At 40.9% G+C, this 25,718-nt stretch overlaps 1 protein-coding gene across 2 annotated transcripts in view; it reads left to right on the top strand.

Moving 5' to 3' along the window:
* Nucleotides 1–25,718, top strand: part of lrrc4ca (leucine rich repeat containing 4C, genome duplicate a) — a 1,033,148-nt gene that overhangs the window by 184,228 nt on the left and 823,202 nt on the right. For both annotated transcript variants that reach the window (XR_009513335.1, XM_059975961.1), the window contains one exon: nucleotides 14,315–14,386. The gene's annotated coding sequence lies outside the window, so the exon portion shown is untranslated. The remainder of the gene's footprint in view (nucleotides 1–14,314; nucleotides 14,387–25,718) is intronic.

Below are 25,718 nucleotides of genomic sequence, written 5' to 3'. Positions count from 1 at the left end.
TTTTTAGAACGGAAATGAAGAGGAATTTCTTTAGCCAGAGAGTAGTGAATCTGGGGAATTTTTTGTCACAGCCAGCTGTGGAGGTCAAATCTTTATGTATCTTTAAGGCAGAGATTGATAGATTCTTGATTGGACAGGGCATGAACCGAACTGGGGAGAAGGCAGGAAATTGGGGCTGAGAGGAAAAATGGATCAGCCATGATGAAATGACACAGACTCGATGAGCCAAATAGCCAAATTCTGCTCCTTTATTTTATGGTCTTATGGTCGCTCAGAGCAGCCTTTAATGAAACCACTGTCACAGACTATTGGACTGCAGGTGATACGCTGTGGTGTGGTGCAATATAATGCAGAGACTGAGGGCCATAACTGCCCAGAAGTCTGACGTGAACTAGGGACCGTGGTTGGAAGAAGTATTAGGTGGGGAGTTGAACTGGGTGACCCAGGTGTAGATGAACGCCTGAGCCATGTCTGCAGCTGTCATTGACACTAGAGAGCAACCTCTGGCCACCCGGTGGCACATCCCACCGTGATAAGGAGATACGTGAAACTAGGGGACGACCAATCAGGTTCTCAGTGATGTGGTCGAACTGTCGTTCAGGGACCTCAGAAGGTGCTGATGGTACCTGAATGTGACGGTTAATTTTTGCCCACAGACACACAACACAGCGTGCACTCCAGTCTCGCAGTCCTTCCTAATACTGTGCCACCCAAACTTTAAAGCGACTATTTTCTGTGAAGCCTTTCTACCCAGATGTGAGAGGCCGTGAATGGAGTTAAAAACAGTTCAGCTTCAGTTTGCAGGCATGATGGGGCAAGGGTGACTGGTGGAGACATTGCACAGGAGGGAAACTACAGAAAACCTGAACTTGATGTTAACCAACTGCAGGCCCATGCCTGTTGTTCTGTAAGCCTGGACCTCTGGGTCAGCAGCTTGGTCTGCTGCCATGAGGGGATAGTGAACGCCAAAGTGTATGGCATTGACAGCGAGCCTTAAGTAGCTATCTGCCACACTATAATTTTTCCCCTCATTTTGCAGACCTAGGGTCTGATTCTTTGGCATCATGTGCACAAGGGGTTTGTTGTGAAATACTGACCCTCTAGTAGAAAACAAAAATAGTGGATGGCTAGATACAGACTGAATGACTTCTGGTCAAGTGAGCTGTACTTCCTCTTGAGGGAGGGGAGTGGGGTGCAGGACTGCTGGCTGAAGAATGTGAGTGAGTGGCTGCCACATGCAAAGCAATTGTTTGTGCGCAGCATGCACAGCACAGTCTGAGCCATCAGCAGTGACGGCTATTGATGCTTCAAAGAGCTGGTGCACCAGTAAGGTTTCATTTGAACGAGCTAGCCTGGTGTCATTAAATGCTTGGGTCAGGTCTGCTGACAACTCAAGGGGCATTCCCTTGAAGGGCGCTATACAAGGCAAGCTTAAGTTCAGCAGATTGCAGAATGAAACGATAATCACCTTACCTAAAAACTCTTTCAGTGCTTTGATAGTGTGGGACAGTGCAAGTCCTTAGTCACGGTGACTGTTGATGGCAGGGGTGTCACATTTTCTGTGGAGATAGAGTGACCAAAAAAGTCAATAGTAGACAGCCCAAACTGGTACTTAGCAGGGTTAGTACTCAGCCCATGTTGGCATAAGTGTTTGTAAATTGTGTGGAGCTGTGACAAGTGCTCAGTTTTGGATGAGCTAGTGACAAGTATGTCATCCAGGTTAGCAAAAAGAAAATCTAAATCTTTTAACACAGAGCCCATTAGTCACTGCAAAGTCTGTGTTGCACTTTTCGACCCAAATGGCATGCACAGAAGCTCAAGAAGACCAAACAGGATTATAAGAGCAGTTTTAGGAACATGCTCAGTGCCACAGGCACCTGACGGTAGCCTCTAAGTCCACTTTAGAAAAAAAATTATCTTTCTGGCTAAACAGGCGGAAAAGTCTTGAATATGTGGGACTAGATTACGACTGGGGGATTGTGGCATCGTTAGGGCAACAGTAATCGCCGCATGGACAGTGAGCACCATTGGGCTTAGGGACCATGTGCAGGGGTGAAGTCCAAGGGCTGTTCGACCTGCATACAATGCCGAGCATTTCCATGTTGGCAAGCTTTTCATTCCAGCCTACGCGTACAGGTATGCAGTTGGGATCCAATTGTGGAAATGTGGTGCTGGAGATCATGCTTTGTGGAAAATGTGGGCTTTGTGATGTTTGGAAACATTCTGGGAGTACAGGGTAATGACCCAAAGTATTTACATCAACATGCTAGCAGTACTTAAGATCTACTGACAGTCCTTTGGTGTATGGGGAACGTGCGCCGAAGCTCAGAAACATTTGCCAAGCCAAAATACCAGGTAAAGAGTCGTCCTCTAAAGCAGAACATCACGTCTGTCTCTCATGTCTGGATCCTACTGCCATTGGCTGCCTCCAGCGAATGTCTGTTGCTTTCTGCCTTATAAACAATGGGTGATGCAGGCAGCATACTCACATGAGCACTCATGTCACACAGGAAGCGTTGCTCTGAAAGGGTGTCCAAACAGATAATCCTGGCAGCAGGAACCCACGGTGTTCACTGATCTTCGCCGTCCTGATGCGCTGGCTCTGTCAAAGCTGCATGGCAGTCACCACTTGGCATTCATGCCAAATCGCGCATGGTATTGTCTGGTTCAAAGTCACAGGTATGAGTGTGCTGGAGGCTCTGCTAACAGGACTTATTGAGACTGGGGAAGGAGGAGCAACTGTGCACCTATTGTCCTTCATGGGTCTATTAGCAAAGGTTGTACTAACTTGATCAGGTGTTTGTTGCATAAAGAGTTTTTTAAAAAATAAGCAAGGATGATGATTGCTCTGGAGAGAAAGCATGTGGTCAATTAGTTCTGCTGGCCTAGCATCACCCAGACTGGGCAAAGAGAGCAGCTATTTGGCTCGCTTAGAATTATAGTCCAAATGTCTGCAATAGGTAGGTTTTCGGAGCGACATATTTATCACATCCAGGCGGGTCTTCTAGTAGACTCACCACTCTGGCTGCAGTGGAACCACTTAATGATGCTACAACATAGTAAGATTTCTCGCAGTGAGAACTGGACTTCCAGCTGTGCAAACCACGTGGTTCCAAAAACTCCGGCAGCTTCAAAGCAGCTCTGTTGGTCGACTTATCGTTGAGTAACTCTGGACACATCTAAGGGCATCAGGGTCTAAATGTAGGATTTTGTGAATAAAACATGTGAGAGTTGTTTCATGTGCTTAACAGAAGCTACAGTCCTTTGCTTCAATCACGAACAAACCAAGGGCAATCGCCTTACACTGACATCATTACATCTGACACTGTCTCTTAAAGTGAACACAACTCAATGACAGTGTTTGTGAACTATGTAGAACAGTTCCTGCTATGTATAATCTGTCACCCATTTCATTGCCATACACCATGATTTCACAATTATTTTTATTATTCCCCATGCTTTTTGATTGGATCATCACTTCCTAATGTTCAAACTTCTCTGCATTTTCTTAGTAGAAATGATTTAATGCTACATTTGCATCAGTAGTTAGTAATAAAATGTTAATCTGAGAAATGTTTGCGAGTCCTTAATGCTCTTGAAATTTCACTTGGGACAATTGCATACAAACTTGTATTTCTTTCAAATTCCTAACGCCTTCAGAGGCAGTGACTTTATACATTAAATGTGTTATTATATGTGCATGATAAAGAACTTCATTCCACAGTATGCAATATGAGGAGTTCACCTGGAACTGGAAGCTACGGTGGTGGCCAGTGTTGTGTACATATAGGTTTAAGCAGCATTATTCCAATGTAATTCTAGGGGAGATTCAAACAAGAGGACATGAGTTGAGACTTAGGGGGCAAAAGTTTAAGGGTAACATGAGGAGGAATTTCTTTACTCAGAGAGTGGTAGCTGTGTGGAATGAGCTTCCAGTAGAAGTGGTAGAGGCAGGTTCAGTATTGTCATTTAAAGCAAAATTGGATAGGTATATAGACAGGAAAGGAATGGAGGGTTATGGGCTGAGTGCGAGTCGGTGGGACTAGGTGAGAGTAAGCATTTGGCATGGACTAGAAGGGCTGAGATGGCCTGTTTCCGTGCTGTAATTGTTATATGGTTATAATGTAAGCCCACACCAAGTTTGTCTTTAGTTTAAATAAACATAACATAAGTAGTTTGCAGTAAATTTGCAGCCAAATTACAAATGTATACATTTGTATAAGTGTGTGTATATATATATATATATATATATATATATATATATATAGTAAATCATGAATTTAAAATGAACTCCTCTTGGGCTTCCAGGCCAGGAGCAGGTATCTATAATAACCAATGTGTCGATGAGAGACTCAGCCATCGTCTTCAGCGATAATTCCTGGGCACCATCCCTGATGAAGATGGCAGAGTAGGTCATCAAAATGCCGATTATAATCAATACCTGCACCCAGCTGGAAGCCCAAGAAGAGTTTATTCGTCATATATGCCGGGAAGGCACTAGATCCTTGATCATGAATTTGTTAGGACAAGAGAATACTGTCCCATGTGTCATCCTGCATCTACATCTTGGAACTTTGGTACAATTTTGTTCTATTTCCTTGTGTTACATCCGTAGCCCCCTCCTTTGTGAGAATCGCAAGATCACTGTTGGGCACAATCTTATTTTTGTGCCCCTTTATCAATAAATACTTTTAAAAATAGTACCATCAGACTTCAATGGACCTCTCTATCTTTGCTGGTAAGTGCCCAGTTACGGGGTTTCATAACAAAATTGGGGTTCTCGTCTCGAGATTTGACACCAAATTGGGAGGCCAGTGAATCGGGCTTGTAAGTCCAAACTTGGATCTGGTTACGCGGGTAGCCAGACGGGAAACCAGCAAAGATGAACGTGGGTGAATTTATAGAAAACCGGAATCTGGAGGCGCTGGAGGCGGCCTCCAAATCAGACTTGATAAATTTGGCGAAGGGGTTAAACCTCGCAGAGGTGAGGTTGTCAATGTAAAAGTGGGAGGTGCGAAGGGCAATAGCTCAATATTATATCAGGAAGAATGTGTTTGCGGCTGCGGTATTGGAGAATATCCCTGAAAAGGTACCCGCTAGTGGGACGGCTCAGTTAGAGTTGGAGAAATTAAAGTTGGAACATGCAATTAAGTTAAAGTAGCTGGAGGCAGCCGAGAGAGAGAGGGAAAGGGCCGAGAGAGAGAAAGAGAGGGAAAGAACCGAGAGAGAGAAAGAGAGGGAGTATGCGCTCCAGCTAAAGGAGTTAGAGGTGAAACGAGAGCATGAAATGCGGTTAAAACAGCTGGAGGCAGCTGAGAAAGAGAAACAGTGGAAACATGACTTGGAGTTGGAGAAGTTACGGCAAGAGCCACGAGTCAGACCGAGAGGAGCGGTTCAATGTTAGTCGAGAGTTGAGGTTAGTACCTCCGTTCAAGGAGATGGATGTGGATACTTATGTCTTGCTTTTTGAAAAGGTGGCAGTGAATCAGAAGTGGCCCAGAGGTCAGTGGGTGGCGCTGTTACAAAGTGTGTTAAAGGGGAAGGCACAGCAGGCATATACGCCGTTGGCCATGGAGGAGGGAGAGGAGGAGAGTTATGACAAAGGAAAGGCGGCCATTCTCCGGAGTTATGAGCTATGAGGCGTATAGACAAAAGTTTAGAAATTTAAAGAAAGGGTGGAATCAGACGTATACTAAGTTTGACTATGAGAGGAGGGTGCTCTTGGACCGTTGGTGCACCGCAGAGAGAGTGGAAGAGGATTATGGGCGTCTCAGGGAGTTAATTCTGATTGAGGAATTTAAAGGTTGTGTTTCGGAGGATATCCAGACGTATTTGAATGAGAAGCCGCATAAGTCCATCTCGGAATTTGCTAGATTTGCAGATGAATATGCCCTAACCCACAAGACAAAGTTTTCCTCGAATAAAAGTTCCCAGAGAGACCGTGGGAACAATCGAGAAAGCCCGCCGGCTGAGGCAGAGGTCCCGCCGAGAGCTAGTGGTAAGGTTGAAAGGGAAAGGCCAGACGGCCAGAGATTCCCGGGCTTGACCTGTTTTAATTGTGGAAGGGGGGGGGGCATATTGCATCTCGGTGCTTTGCTCCGAGGAAAGAGACAGGAAAAGGGAAAGCAGCAGTCCCTATCGGATGTGCCATGGTAATCAGTAAATCGACAAGAGAGCCCCGGGTAGACTGAGTACAAGAAGGGTCTGAGACTTGTCTGTCACACGGAACCGTGTCTGTGAGGGAGGGAGACACACCAGTTCCCGTACGGATCTGGAGAGATACGGGGGCTGAGCTGTCTTTGATCAGCAGTAAGGTACTAGAGTTTGGTCGCAAGACGAGAATGGTAGCAGTGAAGGGAATAAGTAAAGTGACAGAAATGGTGCCCTTACATAAGGTCATTATGGACTGTGAGCTGGTATCTGGACCAGTTGAAGTAGAGGTGCGATCAGACTTCCCGAGAACTGACGCGGACGTCCTTCTCGGTAACGATTTAGCAGGAGGTAAGGTTTGGGCAGCCATGATGCCGACCCGCCGACACGCCGGCCAGTGAGTGCTGTGGCCCCGCCCCTAGATTCCAAGATCTATCCCGCATGCGCGATCACTCGCAGCCTGCTGAGAGAGGCAGCTGAGAACAAGAGCAGTTTAAATCTGGCCAGTTTTGATTTGGCCAAGACGTTTCTACCGACCCTGTACCACGAGGGTTTAGAGGGTGGTAAAACGAAAAGTAGTAAAGCAAAAGAGGGTAAGGGAGTGGAGGTAGATCTTCCCTTAGCGAGGAGAAAGGTCCTAGAGGCAGAAAATCAAGATGAGGAATCGATAGAGCGATTAAGAGGTCCAGAGTTGGACACGGATGATCTGTCTGGTTTGGCAGAACTGTTTGAAGAAGTTGAAAATTCTAAAGGTGTTCCTGATAATGAAATGAGGGCAGTCCTAGATGAAAAGGGTGCCCTTGCCTTGAAGAAATCTGCTGGGTTGGCAGATGAGTTTGTTTCAGCCCGCGGGATTGAGTTTACTCCGGAAGGGAGTTGCCCAGAGAGTAACTGGGAGGACCAGGGGAGCTTAGAATTTGAAAAGGGTACGGGTATTGAAAGCCTGGAAGAGGCCAATGTCCCGTTTGAGTGTGTCCAAGATGGGGATGCAGGTGGTACTGAACCTAGTGTTATGAATGTACCACAGCTCTGAGGGGCCGAAGGGTGCGGGGTAGCCCCCTCCTTTGTGAGAATCACAAGAGCACTATTGGGTTGGGTCAGAGGACTCAGGAAATGAGAGAGAGACATGGCCATTGTCTCCTGGAGACAACGTTTGTGGATTGGGGACTATGCTACATGCAAGCCCTCAGGCAAAGTGGGCTGGTTGAGAGAGAGATTGCATTACCCCAACCTGATTGACATCTACTACCCTGCGAGTTAGGATAAAAGAGTGGCTGTAGGGACAGCCCCTCAGACGCACCAGAAGAAACGCTAGCAATCCCGTAATAGCGGGAAGCCTTTTGAAGGAAGTCACGTGCATTTGGTTCCCTTGCCTGGGGGCTGGTGGCTGGTACCACAGAAAATGACTTGGAACTAACAACGGGGAACCAACTCCCCCGACTCAACGGATTGGCCTCATAAAAGACCCGGGCAAGTTTAAAACTGTCTCTCTTAAACCCAAAGAGCTGCAGCTTGAAAGGACAGTGACTTTTATCTTTCCATCGGACAATACAATATCCCCTAGACAAACGATCGAGCTATTGCTTATTGATGATTAGTATTATACCCGCGTTTTTAGACTGAGTATTGATGACGTATGTTATCTGAATGTCTGTATTAATCTTATTTTTGTGCCCCTTTATAAATAAAGACTTTTAAACATAGTACCATCAGACTTCAACGGACCTCTCTATCTTTGCTGGTAAGTTATCCAGTTACGGGGTACGTAACACTAGTAACGGAGCTCAGAAAAAGTCTGAGGTATTTGATTCAGTGGAACAAGACGGCTGTCCTTGTGGGTCAGATAGACTTGGTTCAGTGAAGAAAGGATTAACCTTGGTAATAGTGGGAAGTGAGAGTTCCCAGGTGTTTGTGCTCGAAGGTGTGTCAAAGTTAATGCGGAGTTCAAAAATGGGGAGATAAATATTATCTTTGAAGGAAAAGGGAAATCTGTAGTTCCCAAATCGAATGAAGAAATTTTAAACCCTGCAGATCGCTTACCGATTAAGCCGGGAGATGACAGGGCCCCCCACGCTATTGTTATTCCAGAGTGTGGTGTGAAAAGGCAGAATTTGAAATGCTGCTTGAGCAAAGAGGTCGAACTGAAAACAGATAGCCTGAAGGGTCCTGACGAGAGGGCTAGCCACCTGTATAAAATTAAAGAGTTGGGTGGAAATTCAGAAGATGGTCTAAGTTTGGGACACGGTGTTGATAAAATAATTCCTATGGAAAAGGCGGGCGAGGGTTTATCTCGCCACATTACCTAAGCTCCCCACGTGGGAACTCACCGGAAAAGAGGCGACGGTTAATGCGGACGCCATTTTTAAATAGCAAAGCCGGTTGTACGGGATTTCGACAAAGCCTGTGAATAATAAAGACAACCCCCTTGGAAGCCTACCTGTTCAGTTTGAAAATGATCGAAAGACTAGTATTTACATAAACTTTTGTAGATGCACGTAAGCTAAGATCACACCTCCTTAGTTTTGTTGCTGTAGGAAAGAAATAAAAATAGGTGGTTATTAAATTGAAGTCTGATGCTACAAGACTTTAGTACGGTACAAGATGTTAACATATTAAAGAAAGTGACACTGTAATCGTTAACTGTTTAGATACTGTATTACTCTGTAGAAAAAAAAACTTTGGTGTTGTGTTAGATTCTAACTCACTGTAAGACTATTATTTCGTTTTTTCCCGATGGTAAAAAACGCGTTGAAGAAAGCGGGTGTTACATCTGTAGCCCCCTCCTTTGTGAGAATCGCAAGATCACTGTTGGGTTGGGTCAAGGGGCCCAGGAAATGAGAGAGAGATGTGCAGAATGTCTCGTTTCCCCGGCGATGTAAAGCTACGGGACATGGCCATTGTCTCTGGAAGGCGAAGTTGTGGATTGGAGACTATGCTATGTGAACGCCCTCAGGTAAAGTGGGCTGGTTGAGGGAGAGATTGCATCACCCCCAACCTGATTGACATCTACGACCCTGTGAGTCAGGATAAAAGAGGATCTGTAGGAACAGCCCCTCAGACGCATCAGAAGAAATGTTAAGCGACCACGTAACAGCAGGAAGTCATCTGAAGGAGGCCACGTGCATTCAGTTCCATTGCTGGAACTGGTGGCTGGAACCACGGAAAACGGCTTTTAGCTAACAACGGGGAAACCCACTCCCCTGACTCAATGGATTGGCATCATAAAAGACCTGGGCAAGTTTAAACCGCCTCACTCTTAAACCCAAAAATGCTGCAGCTTGAACGAACTAACAGTGACTGTTATCTTTATATCGGACAATACATTATCCCCTAGACAACGATAGAGCTATTTCTTATTGGTTATTATTATACCCGCGCTTTAGATTTAGTATTGACAACGTATATTATCTGTATGTTTGCATTAATCTTATTTTTGTGCCCCTTTATCAATAAATACTTTTAAAAATAGTACCATCAGACTTCAACGAACCTCTCTATCTTCGCTGGTAAGTGATCCAGTTACGGGGTTTCGTAACACTTGCAAATAGGAATTCTATTGTTGACTTTTCTATATATATATACTGCTGTACACTTCAGCTATCCCGTGACTATGAAAATATCTTTAGTTCATTTCCAAGAATGGAAATTAGCACAGTTTGTAAATCTCCTCAGCTTACTTTGTCTTTTCCTGTCTTCTGCTGGAGTTATGATAGTGAGGGGAACTTGATGGAGATTGTTAATTTATTCTGGGATGTTTCAGGAGCATTTAAAATAAGAACTAATTAAAACTGACAAACACTAGTTTAAATTATCACCTCAATTTTGTTGTTCTATGACTTTGCCCATTTAATGTAACTTTAATTAGGGAAACAGATTTACAATTTTTAATATTGATGCATTTGAAAATCTTAAATTTTATTTGTGTTTGAATGTTATATATCAGAACTCATGACTTTTGACCTTAATATACAAAAGTGATCGTCTTTCACTACTCTAACTCCACTAGAATGTAGTCAGGAACATAGTAAGCTCAAAGAAAATTTCCAGTCAATCTTCGCTTTCCGGCTGTACTCAAAATTGGTCCAGTTGTATTTTGATGTATTAGAAGTAACTAATCTGCAACTTGTGATTAGAAAAATGATGATTAATATTCATTTTACCTTAGAATATTATAATTTATCTTTATTCAATAGTATGATCAGATTAAGTATTTTTTATTGCAAAAGCTTTCCAAGTAAAGAGATGCATTGTAACGTGTGGCTAGATCACACCATGTCAATTTAAAAAGTTGACTTCAGAAAAAGGAGTGAGTGAAAAGAGTGGATTTTTGAAAAACATGCTGTTTTACCAAATAAAAGAAAAAAAAATATGCGGCAGTCTGCAATTTGAAATTAAACAGGAAATGGTGAATTTTCACTATGGGTCAGGGATGGCTGTTGAGACAGGAATTTAGTTAGCATTCCAGATTTGATGGCTTTTAATCAAATCCCTGAGTCAATAATCTGGGGAAAAAAAATGTCTTTCTCCAGAGGTGCTGCCTGACTCGCTGAACATTTCCAATACATTATGCTGTAATTTTTTGCCAAAGAGTGGTGAACCTGTCAAATTAATTGTCATGGGCAGCTGTTGAGGCCAAGTCTGTATGTATATTTAAAGCAGAGTTTGATAGATACTTGATTGGTTGGGGCATGAAGGGATACAGGGAGAAGGCAAGAGACTGGGGATAAGTGGAAAATGGATTAGTCCTGATGAAATGGTGGAGCTGACTCGATGGGCCAAATACCTTAATTCTACACTCATGTCTTATGGTCTTGTGGTCTAATTTGTTTGCTGATGATAATTACAGAAGGAAACCTGTTCACACCTGGACTAGAATATGTGTCCTCAAATCAGCAAAATTAACTTTTAATTACCCCTATAAGACTATCATACTGTCATTTCAAACTGTTGCAAACAACCCATAATGAATGATCACAATGCTGCTTGGCAAGCAATGATTCCTTGACATACATCCAAATTGAAGAATACATAATATGCTTATATTTTTCTTCTTCTGCAGAAATATAACAATGTAAACTAGTTTGTAATTTGGATGCAGGTTGTGCGTGGTATTCTAAAATGTATAATTAATGTTCTGGAAATGGTGCCTGTTCATTGCTCCAGATTTACCATATATGGTCTCGATTGTCAACACTCTGACTGGAGAAATAGAAAATTATTACAAGATCTCACCTGCATATTTAAGGAATTTGTCAAGTGTGACATGATGCTACTTTTAAAAATTCTTGATATTATTCTGAGATAAATAGGGATTTTTTTTACAGCAGAAGTCAATTTTGCCCTGTCTTCCCCATCTGCATACTAATATTTTGTTGCACAGCTGGTATTCCTCTTGGTGGATGTACAGTATAGATTTTGAAACAAGGCGGATTTAATTATCTTTGATCTAAATCCAAAAATCTTGCTGATGAACCAACTTGTGAGAAAAGAAAATTACTGAGTCAGTTTGGAGATCTTCACAATCATCAATCTGTTTAAAAACATTCATTACAATTTCGTTGAAATGCCCCATCTTATTAGGAGATAGTTAATTTGGTAATTCTCTCTTTAGGCCTGGAATTCTTTATTCATTCACAGATCTGTTTCTTGTACAGGTTTAGTCTGACTATTTGAAACCTCATTGACCCTGATCAAAATTATAACTCCATGACCCATTTGAATTTTTTAGTACTTCCTGAGCATATCCCAAGTCTGCTCTGTCATGCAGTTTATCACTAAATCATGTTTTTACCCTTGCTTACAAAGGTTATGTGCACTCTTGGCTGTGTATTACCTTCTAATGTCTATAAGAGTGAATATGAAACAATGCTATCTGCATCCTACTTCACAGACAGACAGATATACTTAATTGATCCCGAGGGAAACCAAGAATAGTGTAGAAATATAGCAATATAAAACAATAAATAATTAAATAATAATAAATAAATTATTTCAAGTGGAAATAAGTCCAGGACCAGCCTATTGGCTCAGGGTGTCTGACACTCCGAGGGAAGAGTTGTGAAGTTTTATGGCCGCAGGCAGGAATGACTTCCTATGACTCTCAGTGTTGCATCTCGGTGGAATGAGTCTCTGGCTGAATGTACTCCTGTGCCTAACCAGTACATTATGGAGTGGATGGGAGACATTGTCCAAGATGGTATGCAACTTGGACAGCATCCTCTTTTTGGACAGCACCATCAGAGAGTCCAGTTCCACCCCCACAACATCACTGGCCTTATGAATGAGTTTGTTGATTCTGTTACCCTCAACCTGCTGCCCCAGCACACAACAGCAAACATGATAGCACTGGCCACCACAGACATGTAGAACTTCCTCAGCAACGTCCAGCAAATGTTAAAGGACCTCAGTCTCCTCAGGAAGTAGAGACGGCTCTGACCCTTCTTGTAGACAGCCTCAGTGTTCTTTACCCAGTCCAGTTTATTGTCAATTCATATCCCCAGGTATTTGTAATCCTCTGCCATGTCTGCACTGACCCCTTGGATGGAAACAGGGGTCACCGGTGCCTTATCCCTCCTCAGGTCTACCACCAGCTCCTTAGTCTTTTTCACATTAAGCTGCAGATGATTCTGCTCGGACCATGTGACAAAGTTTCCCACCATAGCCCTGTACTCAGCCTCATCTCCCTTGCTGATGCATCCAACTATGGCAGAGTCATCAGAAAACTTCTGAAGATGGCAAGACTCTGTGCAGTAGTTGAAGTCTGAGGTGTAGATGGTGAAGAGAAAGGGAGACAGGACAGTCCCCTGTGGAGCCCCAGTGCTGCTGACCACTCTGTCTGACACACAGTTTTGCAAGTGCACGTACTGTGGTCTGCCAGTCAGGTAATCAATAATCCATGACACCAGGGAAGCATCCACCTGCATCACTGTCAGCTTCTCACCCAGCAGAGCAGGGCGGATGGTGTTGAACGCACTGGAGAAGTCAAAAAACATGACCCTCACAGTGCTCGCCAGCTTGTCCAGGTGGGTGTAGGCACGGTTCAGCAGGTAGACAATGGCATCCTCAACTCCTAGTTGGGGCTGGTAGGCGAACTGGAGGGGTTCTAATTGTGGCCTGACCATAGGCCGGAGCTGCTCTAGAACAAGTCTCTCCAGGGCCTTCATGATGTGGGAGGTCATTGCCACCAGTCTGTAGTCATTGGGGCCACTGGGGCGCGGTGTCATTGGTACAGGGACGAGGCAGGACGTCTTTCACGTCACAGGAACCGTCTGGAGACTCAGGCTCAGGTTGAAGACATGGTGAAGTACTCCACATAGGTGGGGGGCACAGGCTCTGAGCACCCTGGGGCTGACACCATCCGGGCCTGCAGCCTTGCTTGGGTGGAGACGTTTCAGCTGTCTTCCTACCTTTTACCTTCTAATGTTTATAAGAGTTAATATGAAACAATGCTATCTGTATCCTACTTCACATCATCGTACTCTAACCTTGTTTTCCTGTATGTCTACCTTTACGATCTATGGCTTTATATGCTCACAAATATGCCTCCTTAGAGCTCTTTATCTGTTTTTTTTATTATCCACCTTTAACCTACTTCTTTGCCCAAGTTACTAGTCATTTTTAATATTGCTCTGAAAATCTCAGTGTTTATTGCACAGTGGCCAATTTCAATTTTTATGGAGCTTTTTAGAACCTGTTAATATCCTTCGGTGCTATATAAAATGTTGGTTCTGTTGCCAACATATCATTTCCATTCATCTTTGTGCAAAAGAAACAATTCACAGTATTTAATAGGGATTTGTTGCTATTTCATTAGATGAAATTATTTACCTTAAAATTGTGGCTCCTGTGGTATTAATGTAAACGACATGTAGTTTCTTTTAATTTTCAACTGAGCTTTGGATCTCAAGAAGATACTTAACAGTATTTCTCAGCTGATGCAAACTGATGATCATTCTAGTCATGTAAGTTAATGTTTGCTGGCAGAAAAAGTTTAATAATATCATTAAGTTGACTTCTAATGAAACAGCAACAATTCCCCATTAAATACTATGAATTGTTCCTCTTGCAGGAAGATAGATGAGCACAAAAGTTAGCACATTACTGATTAGATATTTGTTGAATGTATTTACGTTCTTAAATATTTATTTTTTAAATTTCTCTATAGATTAAAAATGAGTGATGCTACGCAGGAGTAGACGTGAGGCGTGATGGTCCGAGTGATGACGGGACAACAAAGGTAGTTTCCTGATACTTTCCCCCTCCCTCTCCCCATTTGAAATTATTGTGTGGAGTGTATGTGACACAACACAGAAAGGGGATAATTCAGTCTTCATGTCATTGCCTTGTCTGTGGTTGGAGTCATGCCCATGGACTGAATGACCTTATTCAGCAAAGTGGTCACTCAAATCATTTGACCTCCCTGACATTGAGAAATAAAAAATAAGCTGTGAATACAATACATTAAATTGCAAGGTTTGCTACTTCGCCCAAAAGTGTATTTAAGGTAATGGATGGTAGAAGATAAAAGTCAAGGCTAAGGAATGTGGAGCTCATGTAACAGTTTCAAAGGAAACGGTAAGCTGTAAAGGAGGGAAGCAAAGGGAAAATTCTTCACTCAGATAGTGATGAGCTTTTGGAATTCTCTACCCTGGAAAACAGTTCATCACTGACTGTATTCAAAGCTCTGATGGCAACATTTAGGGATATTAGAGGAATCTAGGTATATGGGATAGGACAAGAAAATGAACTTTGAAGTGGAAAGTTAACCACAATTGTTGAATAGTGGGAGAGACTCAATGGGCCAAATGCTCCAAGTTTGCTGATTTCTGATGCATTTTCCCATATTCTACTTGGGTTGTTGAGTGCCAAAAACTGCCTGATTTCAGGACAGCACTCAGATAAATTTCCATAATCTTTTACGGATTTCATTGTCTGTGCAGAACACATTGTAATAGTTTTTGTGAAGATTACTTTATGGTGAAAACATACAAAAAAAATTAAGAGGTCAATAAACATTTTATTACACTGACAGAAAATTATTAATGTTACAAAGTATTGCTCTAGTTTTCTCCCCACAGTTTTTTTCTGTTATTTTTGGGCACATTATTTTTAACCGATGAACAGCTATAATAAATGCATGCTCATTGCTCTGTGTTGGATTTCTATTGTCAGCCTGTCTCTAATCGACAGATGTCTAACTCAGTTTTCTCTATCATGTCGTCAGAAGAAACTTGGAGTCATAGAGGGTCAGAGAATCATTTAGCCATTCAGTAAATCAAGCTGACCTGTAATTATGCTATGTTCAGCACTTTTATACTGTGGGCATTTCAAAGTTGAAAGTAAATTTAGTATCAATATACATATACGTCACCATATACTATCCTGAGATTCATTTTCTGGTATGCATTTACAGTAGAACAAAGAAATACAATAGAATCACTAAAAAATTACACACAAACAAAAACTGACAGGCAACCAATATACAAAAGAAGACAATCTGGGCAAATACAAATAAATAAATAATATTGAGAACATATCAAGTGCTTATCTAACTAAATGTTTTTGAGATGGTGTGAGGATATTAACCTCCACTGACTCCCCAGGTAATGGCTTCAGATTTCCACACGTTTGGGTGAAAATGTTCTTCCAAGAATTTGACAATTGTTTATTTTATTTGTGCAGGGAGAAGGTAATCCTGAAATGAAATAGGAATAGTTCTACTTCCACGTATGAAATTTGCTTGTTTCAACAGAAAAGTATTACATTAATTTAAATCAAATGAAAATTCCTCTTTTTTTTAGGCCTAAATAATGTGACATCAAGAAGATAACAATGGAGAGTTACCAAGGTCAAACTGAACTAACATCGGTAGAGGCACAGTTATTAACCCAGGGTGCATCATGCAGTTCATTATTTGAATAGGATTGGAAACAATTTGCATTTATATAGAGTTCACCTCATGAAAAAGAATGTCCCTGAAAGCTCTAAATGTAGACAATAAGGACGGAATAGAGAAGGTGAAGTAAAGCACTATATATATATATTTGAAATGCATCATGAAGCAAAATACAAGATGGAAATTGAAAATATTTTTAGGAAAAATACTGTTTGAAAGGTGGTAAAAACTCAAGGGAGTTTAGAACAAGCAAGTAATCAATTTAAGATGGTGATTGAAAACAAGCAAGTCAATTCTATGGGGACACAGGTGTTTGAGAGGATAAAAAAAAGAAACCTATGTAGATTGGCAAATGGAAGTCTATGTGCATGAATGTATCTTCCTCCTCATGCTTGATACTAATTTCTGCAAACAAGTTTCTTTTTTAATACGTCACTTCATTGAAAGAAATAGAAAATACATTGTTAAATTTGTTTCAATAGATTTCATTTAATGAATTAACTGCAGCAATACCTTTTCTATCCCACTACCAGTTTAACAGAATATATGTAATTTTAAATATGAATAAAAGTTTAGAAACTTGTACTGCTGTCAATGTGCTCAGTAATCAAAATCCTACTACGTGCTCTCAGTATTCTAGTAAAATCTTTAACATTACTTAAGTCTGAAATGTCAGCTCTAAGTAATGGAGAACACCAACATGGTTCAAATTTCATGCTGACATAGTATAAGTTGGTGTGAGAGGAAAAGGAGAAATTCTGCATTTAATTTCTCATAGCATGAGTATTGGTGGGCCAATGCAAATGTTGTTTTGAATCCTTGCATCCATCCATGTTTGTTTCTGAAGTACTTTGCTATGTTATCCTGAAACACATTGTGTATTCCTAGTAAGTATGCCTCAATGTGTTGTGGCATCCAAAAATTCTTTATCTATTCCAGTTATAGTTTTCTCAAATTAATATACACTCATTTCAGAATAAATGTAATTATTGAAGTTTCAGATGATAATAAATCAGAAGTTTAGTCTTTCTAGAAATGGCTGATCCAAGTTTTCCCTGCCATTTTCCTGTGTTCCTCTAGTCCTTGATTGTCTTACTGATTAGAAATGTATCTGTGTCCACTTTAAATACATACAAACACTTTGTCTCCACACATCTTTGTGACAAGTAGTTGAAAAGACGTGCTACCCTCTGGAGCAAGAAAGGTTTCTTCATTTTGATCTTATTCTGAGACAATGCCCTTTTGATATGGCATTTCCAAGGAGAGGAAATGTTCTCTCAGCATCTATCCAATTTTGATCTTTATGTATCTTGTACAGATCTCTTCCTTTAGGTGACACACTTACAAAATGAAAAACTTCATATTTTCCCACATTACTTCATTACCCAACTTTTTGTCCACTCTTTTAAGCTATCAATATCTCTTTATAAACTGCATAATCTTTACAACTTGTCATCTGTTATTGTGTCACCAGCAAATATGCTTACTCCTTCCTCTGAAGGCAGAGTTTTATTTACTGAATGTATTTGATACTTTGCTATTAAAACAGATCTGTGATATAATAACTTGATCTAGCATTTTTAAAAATATTTTGTAACATTGGAAAATGATTAAGAAGTAATTAACTCAAAAGACACCAATATAAACACACACAGTTAAGAAGTCTTTGTTTTTCTACATAATTTGTGTGCCTAAATTTTTATCAAGGTCAGTTTCTTGAAGTCTGATGCTCTGAGGCTATCCTAATTCACGACCTGTCTTCTTGGAGCCTTCAGTCTGCAAATATACTGGAAGCAGTTTATGATGCCACAATTTAAAATAGATTGCCGACTTTTCTCCCTTGCAGCTGGAAGGTGAATTTGTCCAGTGATATGCCTAATATTGATTAATTCTGATTTTATTTGGATTATTGCCCACCTCATTGTTGAATGAAGATTAAATCTATGCATGCTGAAGTTTTAAGCTCAACATTTTTCCCGCTACTTGGTTTTTTACCATCATAACTAAGACATAGAAAGCACATGCTTATAATAGAATTCTAAAATGAATGTGAACAGCTTTGTGCATTGACCCTGAATTCTGGGACAAATAAAAAGCAAACTGTGGGATTCAGTGGGTCAAGCATCATCTGTAAAGGCTAAGGGATGGTCAGTGTTTCATAATGAGACCCTGAGTCAGGGTGCACCAGTCCTGAAGCAGGGTCTTGGCCTAAAATATTAACCATCCCTTTTCCTCCATAGTTGTTACCTGACCCACTGAGTTCCTCCAGCAGTTTACTTATCACTGCAGGATTTGCAGTCTCTTATGTTTCCCTAAATTCTGAGTACTTTCAAGAATAAATTTTGTGTTTACTTTAGACTGATGATATAAATATCACAGGACAAAGACATGTACTTCTTATATTTTAGGTAATCAGTTTAAAGCTTATTGTAAAATTGACAAAGGCGTTCATTAACTACGGGTATAAACTGCATCTGACGGTGTCAATAGGCAGTCAGGGTGAGCAGTAAAGATTTGCAGTCAACTGCATTTATTTCCGTTATTTGTTTTTGTTCAATGTTGAATTGCAAATTCAATTGATCAGCTTAAGAATTTTATTGTCAATATGTGTTTATATGGGAAACTAAATACATGGAATTGTGCAAGGACTTCCAATTAGACTTGAAATGTATAACAAATTCCTTGATTCATTTATTGTAACAATTATTTTATTTGAAGTAATTGATAATAGATACATAAAAATCAGATGCTAATAACCTTGTGTGAATTCGCAATGCAAATGATATCTTTTCCTGTTTTTTTGGAAAAACCTGAGGCAGTGGAAGGAATTAGTATTAAGGAAAATAATTTGCGGATTTTTCTCAACACTCGCTGTCCTCATTTAAATTGGATTAAAATGCAATGAAAATGTACTTTGGGGGAGAAGTTTAAGAGGAGCTTCATGGAACGAAGCAGATTATAAAGCAATATTGACAAAGGACAAATATACTGTTGCATTTCGCCGAACACTTTGCCATTTTAAAAAAGCGGTTGCCATAATAGGCAGATAGTCACCTTTAGATTGAAATAAACATGCTGGAAAGCTTAAATGAAATGATGGAGCTGGGACAGACACATCATCAGGGATGTAACCTGAGGTCATCGGGTGGTGTGAGTCTTTCAACATCTGTTACTCTCACCCAGGTGACCCAGCCAGGCGTGGTCAGGCCCTGGATTGTGTCCCAGCAGCATTGGTCCGTGGGTCAAAGCTCTTGATTCATAGCCATCTGGAGGCTCCCACAGCGGCTTTTGTGATGGTACTGATGGCTCTTTCCTTTGCAGCTCCTTAATGCCAAGGAAACATATTAGTTCAGACAGCATGCATGGAGTGAGAAATAGGCTTGAGCTTTCAGGATGAATTTGATAGGCCGTAGGTGTGGTAAGTTGTAATGGATCATACTGAAAGCCAGTCTACACTTGGGTCGACTATTGTCATTGTATGCCCATTGTGTGCCCATATGCACCAGGTTCAGATGTGAGTGCTAATCACACTCAAATTCTGCATTCTGAAGGCTGATGTAGACCGGTCTTGGTGAAAAAAATGTGGAGGCCCCACTGCAAGAACTTCTCCCCAATGTGCTTTGCCATGAACTGAGCACAGATTTTTGCCTCAGAGAAACAGAAAATTGGAATATGAGTAGTCCATTCAGCCCTTCAGTGCTGGACAATCAAAATGTGCACGGCCAGTCATACATTTCAGTAGCCTGTTCTTGCCTTCTTTGTCATACTTTAATCACTTTGGCTTAATGAAATATTTTTGCTTCTAGTGTATATTTAATGACATCCAGGACCTCCTAGGTTGAAGAATTCCACATTGTTCTTCAGCAGTTGAGTGAAGAAATTTCTCCTGAAGTCAATTCTGAGTGCTATACCCAACTCCCTGACACTCTAAACCTAGTTCTGGTCTCTTCTGGCATTGGGAACATCCACCCTGCATCCAGTCTGTCTAAACATAGTGTAATTTATGGGAATCCCTTCTTTTGTATCCAGTGAATGGGTTGTCTAATAAAGTTGTCCTTCTTCAGAAATTAAGGCCTAACCTACTCAATCTCTCCTCTGCCATCTTAGAACTAATCTACTTTCTCTTAGGAAAAAGTATATATATTTTAGCTAAAGCAAAAAATACGCTTCAAATACATAAAACATAAAATACAATTGCAGTCACAAGAAAGACTTCAAATGCTGGAAATCCAAAACAACACACAGGGCTCCAAACAGTCAGGATGCAACACTTCACCTGCAAATCTGTTGGGGTTGTCTATTGTGTCTGGTACACTCGATGTGGCCTCCTCTACATTGATAAGACCCATTATAAATTGGGAGAGCACTTCGTCGAAGACCTCTGCACCAGCTGCCACAAGCAGAATGCCAAACATTCTAATTCCAATTCCCATTCCTATTCTGATGTGCTGATCCATGGCCTCCACTTGTGTCAAGATGAGGCCATCCTCAGAGTAGAGGAGCAACACCTTATATTCCATCTGGGCACCCTCCAACCTGATGTCAATTTCTCCTTCTGGTGAACAAAATTTCCCCCCGCCATACCCCTCCAGCCCTTGGCCTTTCCTGCCCACCTGGCTTCACCTATTACCTTTCAACCAGCCTTTCTCCCTCTTCCTCACCTTTTTTCCCTGTCATCTTCCTCCTGCCTTCTCAAAGGGGCCTCAGCCTGAAACGGTGACTATTCTTTCCATAGATGCTGCCTGACTTGCTGAATACCTCCAACATTCTGTTTGTATTGCATAAAATTCAATTACATATAAAAAAATAAATCTGCCTTCTCCATTGCCACCTACTTAGCAGGTGTAGATTCCCTGTTGAAATCCAGGAGGTTTTGGATCCCACCTGTGCCAAATGTGAACTGTTGACATTTGGCAGCAAGATTCACCCGGCGAGCTGCAGTTCTTTTTTCCACAGAAGTAGCTTGAACATAAGTATCAGTCTTTTTTTTCTGCTTTGGATTAAAATCTGTGATTTTGTGAATATGGATTTGCAATTGCACACCTGTGTTTAGCAATTGATAGCACACACTCTCTCCCTCTCTCTCACACACACACACAAACACACACACACACACACACACACACACACACACACACACACACACACATACACACACACACGCACATACATATCATCATCCATTTACCACTTTCCTGCTAGTTGTCACATTCCCTGGTTTATTTTGTCTAGAAAGAAGGTGTGAAGGAGGTTCAGTTTATCATCAAACACTCTTAACAAACTTCCACAGATATACTGAAGAAATTATCATAATTGTATTATGGTCTGCTCGAGCAGATCCAGTGCATAGGGATGTAAGATGCTGCAGAAGGCAGTGGACGCTACTCATTACATCATGGGCACATCCCTCTTTCACCACTAGTAGCAACTACAGAAGGCACTGCCTCTAAGAAAGCACTATCAATAGAGATCCTGATCACCTGGATCATATGATCTTTTTGCATCTACTATTGAGCACGAGGTGCAGAAGGCTGAAGTCCAACATTATCTGGTTCAAGAACAGCTACTTTTCTTTAACTAATCACTCTTGAACCAACTGAGAAAACTGTAATCACTCCAGTTTAGGAGCATTATGATCACTTTTGCCACTTTGCACCAAAATGGGCATTTTGTTGTCATTGTATTTTTATACTTGTATAATTTATTTATTTATTGTGACTATTGATTATATGGTGCTATGTGTTTGTGCTGCAAGCTAGGTTGTTCATTGAACATGTACATACACGTATCTGTGCACATGACAACCAACTCAACTTTGGTTTTAAGAAAATCTATCAGTCTTGGTCTTGAATATATTCAGCAACTGAGAACCTTCAGCCTCAATGCAGTGTGTATAAAACTGCTGATGTCACTGATGATGCGATCACATGTGCGGGTCAGTGGGACTAGGTGAGAGTAAGCGTTCGGCACGGACTAGAAGGGCTGAGATGGCCTGTTTCCGTGCTGTAATTGTTATATGTGTAACACTGACTATAGCCAGTATGTGAAGGGACATCAAATATTCAGCCACCTTAAATTAGCCCTGGAATTTCCACTTTCTTGAGTGCACTTAGCAAAGTATCAGCAGCAAGGGCATTTCCTTTGAAGGCAAAGTTTCTCTTCCATGAGATTTTGCCTCTGGTTCAAAGTCTCCAGTAAGAATTGAGTATTTCCACATCTCCTATATGGTAACATTTCTGTTATTTTGAGTTTTCAAGTTATTGTATTCCATTCTCCTGAATTAAATTGGATGGGCTTGTAATCAATGAAAACTCACAAGTCAAACTTACATTACAGGGATCAATTAGGAGAAGCTGCCTTGTACTAATTTTCATTTGGTTCCGAAGCTAAAACTGCATAGAGTGCTTTGCTTGTTCAGTTGTGGCAAAGCAGTTTAATTTTGCTATCCAATCCAATTCTATTTACATTCCTAACTGCTTATTCTAACTACATGTTAACATCTAGTGTTTATCTGCTGTGTTGTGCATTTGAATGGTTCCCAGGCATAGATTTTGCATTTGGCAGTGATGTCTTTGGACTACTGCATTAAAGTAAGCTGCCAACAAAATAATTATCTATCCATGGCCTGAGACACTCCTTTTCCAACATTGAATGTCATTTGAGTCTCAGCTCGAGAAAATCACAAGAACTGAAAAACAACAATATCATCAAACTCTCTGAAGAGTCAATCACAATGAAGAATTTATACTGACCAGTAACCAGAAAGTAGAAAGCAAAACTCTTCCTATCATTTTAGGGTTTAAGAATAGAAGAAACAGTAAGTCTAATTGAGAGCAACACACACAATATGTTAGAGGAATTCAGCAGGCCAGGTAGCATCTATGGAGAGAATGAAGGGTCTCAGCCTGAAATGTTAATTGTATATTTCCCTCCATAGATGCTGACCGACCTTCTCAAGATTTACAGCATCTGCAGTATCTATTGTGTCTCTGCTAAAATATAATTTTGACTCAAGGGAGGTTCGCAATATTATTGCGGGATTGAAAGGCTTGTCATTTGAGAAGTGTTTGATGGGTCTGGCCCTCAACTCACTGGAATTCAGAAGAATGAGGGGTGACCTCACTGAATGTTTAAAGGCCTCGATAGGAGTGGATGTGGAGAGGATGCTTCCTATGGTGGGGGAATCTAAGGCCAAGAACACAGCCTCAGAATAGAAGGGCATCCTTTCAGAACAGAGGTGGGGAAGAATGTGAATCTGTGGAATTCATTGCCATTGGCAGCTGTGGAGGTCAGGTGATAAGGTATATTTAAGACAGAAGCTGATAGGTTCTTGATTAGTCAGGGCATGAACAGATATGAGGAGAAGACAAGAGATTGGGGCTGAGAGGGAAAATGGATCAGCCATGATGAAATGGTGGAGCAGACTCAATGGGCCAAATGGCCTAATTCTGCACCAATATCTTATGGTCTTATGGTCTTAAAAACTGGTCTTAAGTCATAAGGTATAACTTTAAGAATGCAGCATTGAAAAATAGTTTGTAAGTAACTTCAAATACGAAGTATTGAATTGGGACCTAATTCAGTCTTTAATTTCTGAAGATTAAACTAAAGAAGCTATACACAGTGAAACATGTGAAGAATAGGCAATCCCTGGTAGTAGCTTCTGGATTTTTGTATGTCACACCGCTGGTGCCTGGACCAGAAGTTGCTGTCATTTTCATCATGAAATGATTACAAATACTGACAGCTTAATCATGATTACTAAAACAATACCTGGTTAATGCTACAGTCTAACACGAAGTGGGAATTCTCTGCAAGTGTTATTGTTGAGTCATCAATACTTTTAAAATATAAGTAGACTGACATTTTTTCAATTTGTGTAGAATGCTACTGTGATTAAAGGGATTTGTATTATGGCAAAAAAAAAATAGACAGCTCTTTATTTGGGATGAATTCATCCTTATTTAATGCATTAGTGCCCACCCAGATTTATTGAACACAGACTCAAGATAGCTAGAAAATACACTAATAGATGCGCTGTAGCATTTTAGTGCACAGATTCATGTACTGGAACTAAACACTGGCCGCAGTACTTTACTGCAGAGTTCACAACTGCTATACCATTGCCAAACTTGGTGTTGAAAGCAAGTCAACACTTAAAAGTTCTCTTCAGTGCAGTTAAGTACAGAAGCCTACTGTGGAGACAAGGCCTGATTAAGAGGCCAGTAATTGCACCATGTAGTTCACAATTGATTTTATTTTAATGGCTGCAATCAATAAAGAGGGGACCACTGGTTCATATTGTTAGAAAGCACTGCAAGATGACTGTTTTCACAAAAGCTCCCGTTCACCTGCATTTGTGGAAATACATGCTGCACAACCGATGATGAGCAGAAGTCAGTTGTGTTGAGGGAATCATATGTGGAAATGGACAGGCTAGCGTCCCATGGGTGCTAAGCTATTTGAAAAAGATTGTTCTTGCAGTCATTTGTCTGTATAAAATAAATTCATTTTGCAGACAAATGTTTAGAACAATTCACCTGATGTAAAATTGTTTTCTATTGTGTCAGGACTATTAGAGGATAGAATATGCTTGACCCATCAGTTTTCTTGTGTTCATAAGAATGAGAATATTTGATAATTTGACTTGAAAACAAGGGTGATGAGGTATTTTGTTCTTGTGTCTCTAAGGTGTAAATCAAAGTTAAAATAAAATTTGTTATTAAAGTATATGTCACCATACACAAGAATCAATATAAGACTGCACCCAGCACGGAAAACAGACAACCAGTGTGCAAAAGACAACTAACTGTGCAAATACAAAATATTTAAAAAAATAATAATCCAAAAATAACCAATGAATATCAAGAACATGAGACAAAAAGTCATTGAAAGTGAGTCCATAGGTTGTCAGAACAGTTCAGTGATGGGGTAGAGAATTTGAGTGAAGTTATTCCTTTTGGCTCAAGAGCCAGATGGTTAAGGGGCAATAACAATTCATAAACCTGGTGGTGTGTGTCCTGGGGCTTCCGTACCTTCTCCCTGATTGAAACAGTGAGAAGAAAGCATAGCCAGGGTGGTGGGCATCTCTGGTGATGGATGCTGTTTTCCTGCAATAAAAAAAAGGTTCAATTTTTAATCAATGTATATACTCAGAATACAACTGCAAGATTTCTCCAAATAGCCATAAAATACTGAATAACAATGGAAGCTGTTGAGGTCCCCCTTCTGCATGAAAACGAAAAAAAAAACAAAAACAAAACTTGCAAGCCTTTATCTCCACCACCACCCCCACCCCCACCAACCCTCTTCTTCACATGAAAAACTAACAAATCACTCACCCAGACATGGCAGCTAAAACATCAAATCCCTAACTCCCAAGCTCCTCCATTATATAAAAACTAACAGATCAAACCCCCCCCCCCGGACATGGTAGCTAAACCATCAAACTCCTAACCCCCACCCCCCAGTTCCCCTTGCACAAAAACTAAGTGATTACCCACCTGGACATGGACACGGAATTTCACAAAGCATCCTCCGTCAGCATCAAAGAGCAACAGCTCAAGCACAGTCATCCTGTGGGGCCTTGTGCTCTTCCTGTAGTGCTCCAGGTAGCTATGTTCAATGTTGGGGCAGGCTTTACCCATGATGAACTGGGCCATATACAGTACAT

The sequence above is a fragment of the Hypanus sabinus genome, chromosome 7 (genome assembly GCF_030144855.1).
Source record: "Hypanus sabinus isolate sHypSab1 chromosome 7, sHypSab1.hap1, whole genome shotgun sequence".
Classification (NCBI taxonomy): domain Eukaryota; kingdom Metazoa; phylum Chordata; class Chondrichthyes; order Myliobatiformes; family Dasyatidae; genus Hypanus; species Hypanus sabinus.
The sequence above is the reverse complement of the archived record's forward strand: the minus strand, read 5'-3'. Positions and strand labels throughout refer to the sequence as shown.